Genomic DNA, 7,254 nt, shown 5'->3' on the forward strand with positions numbered 1-7,254 from the left:
GTGTGTTATGACATCACACACTGTAGGCTGACTCCATAGGATCCCATTATAAAGGTTGAAAAAAGTATAAAACTTAAACTGCGATTTCTCAAAAAGTACAAAAGGTATCAAAAAGCTGAATAACAGTAATAAAGTACTAAAAGTGGTGACCTGGTCAAAGTTTGAATGGAGTTTCTAGCTTAAAGTATGAAAGAGTAGTTAGAGTTCAAAGTGGGCATGGTTTGAACAGTCCTCCCATAGACTTACATTGTAAAAAAAAAAAAAGGCTAAAAAGGCGTTTTTGTAGGATCATATTTAGGTGATTTTCAAAACTTTCCCTTCATACAATTCCTTAGGACTTTTTTTCTCTCATTCAGAACATATTGAGGACACAAAATCCATAGAGTTTGTTTTTGTTGCAATTTGTGAGAGGTTGACCCACATTTTTGGGTAAAATGCCTGGACTAATTTCCTTTTATACATTTTCAAATATAAAATACTATTTATACCATGGCTTGGCTGAATACTTGATGTTTATTATTTACTGAGAAATGTGCATCCATATTGCCCAGTATGCCCAGCTAATCAACATTTGAAATTCAATATTTAATCAATAGTCAATATCAATCCATTGCTTTCCATCTTGCATTAGTCCAGAGTTGTAACTAAACCTTGACTGAGAGACTAGATAATCATTGTCGTGTTTTAAAATTATGTGCGCCTATGAGGAGTGCCATCACGCCCATATATTGTCTGGACTGGTCCCCACAGAGGCTGCTGCTGGAAAGCGCGAGTTTCATTTTGTGCATGCGCATATAAACGCATGTTCATACGCGATGCGGTTATCTTTTCTGAGCAGCAGTCTATAAACACCGTTGCCCGTTGGCGTTTATCAAACGTAATAGATAGATAGATAGATAGATAGATAGATAGATAGATAGATAGAAAACTTTACTGATCCCAGAAGGGAAATTGAGTCGTCCAAGACACACAGTTGACAAAATATATTAAAAAAAAAAGCAACAGATAAGAACACGAGAGGCTATGTTGGCTAAAAAGCAACTGACTGGATGAATAAATAAAGATATAAATATATAAATACTTGACAAGTTAAATAATAAAAGTTAGTCCACAGACAGTGTAATGTCACCAGGCCTGGCAAAGGCAGATGAATTGTACAGTCTGATGGCACCTGGCAGGAATGATCTCCTGTATTGCTCTTTTACACACCGGGGTTAGTTGTGAAATAGTTGTATTTCACTCTCACTTTTGTCAGGCACAAAGTCACAGAACACCCCTGGAAGTGGCTGGTAAGCAAGCAAGACACAGACAGACCAAGAGGTGCACTGCAGCTGGGTTAGCAAGACAGACAGACTAGAAAGAGATGCACTGCAAGCTAGCACATCAACATAACGTTACTGGTTATTTGCCGCAATTCACTCTCATGATGTTTTTTTTCCCTCTTTCCGTGACCAGAAGGATAGTTTCGCTTCATCCTCTCATCAAAGTTGTAAACATTGACACACGCTTTGACAGGGGCCCTTGCGTAATTTGCGGTGCCTACGCAACTTGCGTAGTGAGTGTATAGGGCCGCCTGGCTCTGGAATCAGCAGACGGTGTTCTCGCCATAGAGTGTAATAGCCTACACAGTCCCCTTTGATGTCCGCTACTCGCTTTGAGGCGGAGTAGGCAGCGGAGGGGGAAAACGCCGTTGACAACGCTGTGTGAGACTGTCCTCACACACATCCGCTTGTCTCTGAGGGGACGCAACGATGACATCAGCAGAACGGTCCAATGAGCTGGGGAGCGGAGTATTTTGAATACTCGTCTGCTCTCGCTCTGTATACACTGGCCGGCGTCTAGGAGAAATCAAGCCCACTGTCGGAGACGAGAGGCAGGAGGCCGACCTGGGCGACTGATTCCCCATGCTTCACAATGGATCTGCCGTCTGGAGCTCATCCGCCGGCCGAAATGGTTGAGAGGCCGCTCTGCCGTCATCGAGTCCGCGTTCTTGTGGACGAGTGAGGCGGCCGAAGAAACGACGTGCCGGTCTGTGGTTTATCCACCGTTCTTTCATGGAAAAAAGGTGGAGAGTTCGGAGCGACTCCCGGCAATGCATCCCGTCGTCCCGAAGCACGATGGGGTGGGTCAACGTTGCCGATACCAGCCTCCAACGCACGCCAACTCACGAGACCGGAGAGCGGGGAGTGGTTACGCAACGTATCAGTCGTTCGCCGCTCTGCTGTGTTTTCCGTGTGGAAGACAGGCAGAGCAGTAAAAGCCTTCCGGCTTCCTTCCTGTTGTCCCGTGAGACAGCAGGGTGGGTTGGTGATACTGAGACCATCAGCCGCCCCATTTCGGCCCGAAGACCTGGGGGGAAGGGGGTTACCGAACCACCGAACCGATCCCTGCTCCGCCGCGCTTTCTGTGTGGGAAGGGAGCAGAGAACAAAATGATGATTGTGATCGCCACTCTGGCCGGTTTCCCTTGTGGGAGGAGGACAGAGAGCAAACGGCCGTCATGGTGATAGGAATAGGCTTTTTATGGAAGAAGTAATTTGTTTTATTACAAACAAAGACATCTTTCACACAAGGCACAATAGGAACATATCCAGGAACATTGTAGGGGGATGCGCGGACAACGGCACTAACACAAGGCTGGGGCTGACCAGAAGCCTCGCAAGCCAGGTCGGTTCCCCCCTCCGGCAGTGAGTATCGCTTCTCGCTGGGTGGCTGGTTCCCAGCCTTCCAGGAACAAGCCAACAGTCGACGGGAGCCCCGGGGTCCTCTCTGGGCCAGTGGCATCGGAGTGAGCCGGTGGCGGGGCGGGCTGTGTCGCGGAAACCAGCGGGGGGCGAGAGGAGGACGTAGCGGAAGAGGAAGCCACATTACACTGTCCACGCCTCTTGGACGCTGCCATACGCCGTTCCCTTGGGTCCTGGGAGGAATACGGGCAATACGGGATACATGATCCAATTCAGAAGTGGAGAGGAAGGCTTTTCCAGTGGACACGGTGGATAGGGACACCCCCAGCAGCCCCAGGTTATTGGCCATGGCTGCCGTGTGGGCCGCCAGGTGGAAAAACTTGCCATAAAATTCCACCGTCTCCTTGTCTCTGGGTTGAGGAGGAACATGTCTCCTGCTGCCAGACCAGCCGGTTGAGCCAGGAGAAAAATGAGCGGCCAGCGCGTCATCAAGCGGGGGAACACCAGAGCGGCAGATAGCGCTGGACATTGGAAAAATCAGAGAGGCCAGAGATAGGAGCCTTGCAGCGGAGCGGCTCCTTCCAGGATGCTTCCACAGCCGCCCAAACCTCGTCCAAGGCAGGAGCGACGAAGACCGGCTTGGTCTCTGCCGCCAGTTGATAGACTCCCTGGGCCAGGAGATCAGCGGCGTGAGGGGGTTCAGGGGGCGGAAGCGGGATCCCGACGTTCTCGGCGGCCGTCCTCATCACGTTGGGGAAGTCTTGTTTCAACGATGGATGAGGTAGAGCGGCGGAGGTGAAGGATGCAGCCGTGACGGAGATGGAGGAGATGTTAATAATAATAAACTTAATAATAATAATAAACTTTATTTGTATAGCACCTTTCATGCAAGAAATGCAGCTCAAAGTGCTTTACATCAAAGAAATTACATGCACCAAGTGCTTCACATAAAACTTGATAATAATAGCGAAAATAAGAAGATGTTGTCATCGCTGTCCCCCGGCGGCATCCCTTCTTCATCCTCTGCCACCAAGGGTGGAGCCGGCAGCGGAAGCGCTGAGAGGACCAGGGCTATTTCAGGGGAACACTGATGCTGATAGCGTTCGAAATGAGCCCAACGCTGCCGGCGTCTCACCATGGAGAGAGCCCTGCAGCTGCTGCAGTCCGGCGAGTCGGAGACACCGTCCACGCCGTGTTTCCGGGCCGAGGCACTCGAAACACGCCTCATGCGGATCCGTCGTCGCGATCAGGCCGGGGCAGCCCCGGGCAGTATTTAGCGATGTTGGTCTCAGACGATGCCATCCTAGGCAAACTTGTTCATCAGGCGCTGAAGAAAAAGTGGATGCTGAATGACGGGCCACTCGCCATTCATAGTGCGAGGGCCCCATAGAGGGTGTATACGTGCATGCAAAATTTTCAGTGCGCTGAGGCGACTAGATGAGTGGCTAAGCCAATAGAGCCCTGTTAGAGGGCGAAGCCTGTGTGAAATAGAACTTGAGGAGGGCCTGTATACTGCATATGAGTACTGGAATGGGACCAGAGTGTGCTTGAACAACACACTGAACCCCTACCTGCTCATTCATTCAAGTCGCGCTGGATAAGAATGTCAGCTAAATTACTGAAATGTAATGTAAATGAATGTCACTTCTGTCAGTCTAAAACTGCAGTTTTTCAGAAATGGAGAAAAATAATGCTCATTTTCTCATTCATGCCCATGAATTTTTCAAATAATACACTTGTTTTTTTATAGGTTTCAAGGGCCAAACGGTCATAAAACTTGTAACCTGTAAATAACCATGGAAACTCAAAGCCACCAAAAATTTTGTTTCATGCAATTGCTGCAGCAACAGCAACAAATGTGATACTGTGATATCCATTGTCAAGGTTCCCCTTAATCCAAAAAGATCCTCTTGGGGATGAAGGGATGAAGTGTGGTGTGATTGCGTGAGTGGAGCAAATTGTTCAATGCGTGAGGGTTGGAAGCCCTGCATATATAAACCAGTCAGTACTTCTACCTCCACAGCTTTCTACCCAAGAACAGACCTCAGACAATATGTTCCGTGTAGTTTTTTCTGCTACTGTTTTCCTCTGCTCTCAAAAGGAGAAGTGAGCTTGTTTGCAAACTGTCCACAGTTCTTTCTGAATGGTATCCCGCCAACAATCCTCACAAACAACAACCGCTACCAGCAGATATGTCAGTGTCTCCTGAACCAGAAACAACCAGCCTGAGTACTTCTACGCTACACTCTACGACACAGAGAACAGGATCCCAGTGTACTCTGCCTATGTGTTTCAGCATCCACACGTGCCCAGACAAGACAAATGGTTAATTGAGCCACAGGTATTGTTGCCTTAACTTTAATTATTTTCAGTAATGTTTTATTAATGTTAAACTCTTGTTGTTGTTGTTAACACTTGATTCCAAAGATTTCGCTCCAGAGACCTGGTTAAATGTCATTAAACGATGCTGTTTTCAAACTTTAGAAGCAGGTCACTGTTTCAGATCATTCAGCTGAAAATATCTACAAGTGAATAAGAAGCTCCACACTTAACTACTGTCGAGGCAATGAAAACCCAAATGTATCCAGTCAAACTGATCATTCACGAACAGTAAAAGAAAAACCCACTGTGGTGCAGTAATGGGCATTTCCCAGATGTGAGGGTATTTATATTTGTAACCCCCTCCAACTGCTCTGCGTAGGCTGGATTGCACCAACACAGTTTAAATTAATCTAAGTTTAGTTGCAATCAGAATTTAATAAAAGGGTTTAAAATGAGTTAATACAGCAAATTAAAATGAATCAGAGCCGTGTTGCACAATTTAAATTTAACCCCAACTTAACAAATTAATGATTTAAAGCTAAATTTAAATCATTTAAACCAAGATTATACAATTAGTGAACAAATAAACAAGCAAAAGGGAAAAAGCCTATTCATGTGCTGTTAAATTTGAATTAAATGATTTTGTTACAGTTGATCATCTTGCCAAAGATAACTCCAGTAACTCCTGTTACACTTTAACATTGCTCTGCTTTGCTGTGTTACTACCTAAATAAATAAATTATCAACTTTGCTTCCGTAACTTTGTGGCGTCACAAAGGTACGCTCATTATCATTTTTGTAAGAAATAATAGACTAATTTAGCATTTGTTTCTTGGTAAGGCTCAGAGAGGTGCTGGAAAATGAACGTGTAAAAATGGATTGAGTGTGTTTTTGGTACATGACATCACACAAACGGTTTTTAATGGACCTCAAGACATAAAATAAAACACTGGAAAGTGTAAAATATGGGACCTTTAAAAATTCTTCATCATCATAAAATTTAACTGGGTTCAGTCCGTCTTTTTTTTTTTACTTTGTTGAACTCTCTCATTTTGCTCCAGCCACCTCAAAATGCTGCTATTTTGATAGTTAAACTACCTCAACTGATTCAACTGATCAAAGATTACATTGTTTTAAGATGTTTTGGAGCAACAGGATTACATTAAATTTAGGTTTAAAGTAACCACATGCAGACATTGAAGATGCAGCCATTCAACATTGTATAATAAGGGTTAAAAACATACAATATAGCTGCTATCACTATGTTACTTGTCGTTCACAGCTGGATGGTATCAATGGAGCGTGCATGACTGCACCAACCAGCCTCTTATCCAATAACATAGGTCATCGCCAGGCCGTGGTGTGTGACTACGATGGCACCCGCTGTGACAAGGGCCACCTCTACCCGGTGTCCCATACCGCCACTCAACGTGCCATGCAGGCCACCTTCACCCTGACCAACGCTGCCCCTCAGGACCTCAGCTTCAACCGTGGCAAGTGGAAGGCACACGAGCTGAGCCTGGTTAACATCCTATCTACACACCCCAACTCCTATGTAGTTACTGGTGTGGTTCCTGGAAATCAAAAGATTGCTGCAGGGCGTGTTATGGAGGCTGGGTATTATTGGAGTGCTTACTGTTACCGTGACAATAATGGGATCTATCACTCTTCTGGTTTCATTGGGTCTGATCAAAATAGTGGAGTGCAGAATCTGACTGTCGGAGCTCTACAGACTAAACTGCAGGGTTTCTATAATGTTCAAACATTCACTGTGTTTGGTGGGCAATGCTGATGTAGAAATGCTCAGTATGATGAAATACAGTAAAGAAATTCAATGTTACTGATGTATGGTTGTGACTTGAATTATCTATCTACAGAAAGAACCTCTGCTGTCTTTAATTTTAAAATAAAGAGAGACTAATGCAAAAAGGTCCTGGGTTCAATACCTAACCCTTTCAGCGTGAAGTTTGTTGTCCCTGTGTTCATGAGGATTCCCTGTGAGCGCGCACACAATGCTTCAATAAATATTTATATGCTATTGGTGTAAAAGGCCCCATTTATTTCAAAGCATCACTTACAAAAACGACCTAAGTCTCACCCAAAGAAGACTCGAGACAGACAGTAAATTATAAATACCACCAGTCATGTACCTAGACGATATCATGGTCACCTATAACCACAGCAAATGGGCAACACGCAAATAATAATTATACATCCCAAAATTATCCTATTTCACTATGAGATTACTC

At 45.2% G+C, this 7,254-nt stretch overlaps 1 pseudogene; it reads left to right on the top strand.

Annotated features, from left to right (window-relative positions):
- The first annotated feature begins 3,819 nt into the window (after window positions 1-3,819).
- Window positions 3,820-7,010, top strand: LOC139667646 (endonuclease domain-containing 1 protein-like; annotated as a pseudogene).
- The last annotated feature ends 244 nt before the right edge of the window (window positions 7,011-7,254 follow it).

This window comes from Centroberyx affinis, unplaced genomic scaffold (assembly GCF_046629955.1).
Source record: "Centroberyx affinis isolate AG114_WGS23_722 - 3 ecotype Tasmania unplaced genomic scaffold, CSIRO-AGI_Caff_v1 ptg000269l_1, whole genome shotgun sequence".
NCBI classification, from domain to species: domain Eukaryota; kingdom Metazoa; phylum Chordata; class Actinopteri; order Beryciformes; family Berycidae; genus Centroberyx; species Centroberyx affinis.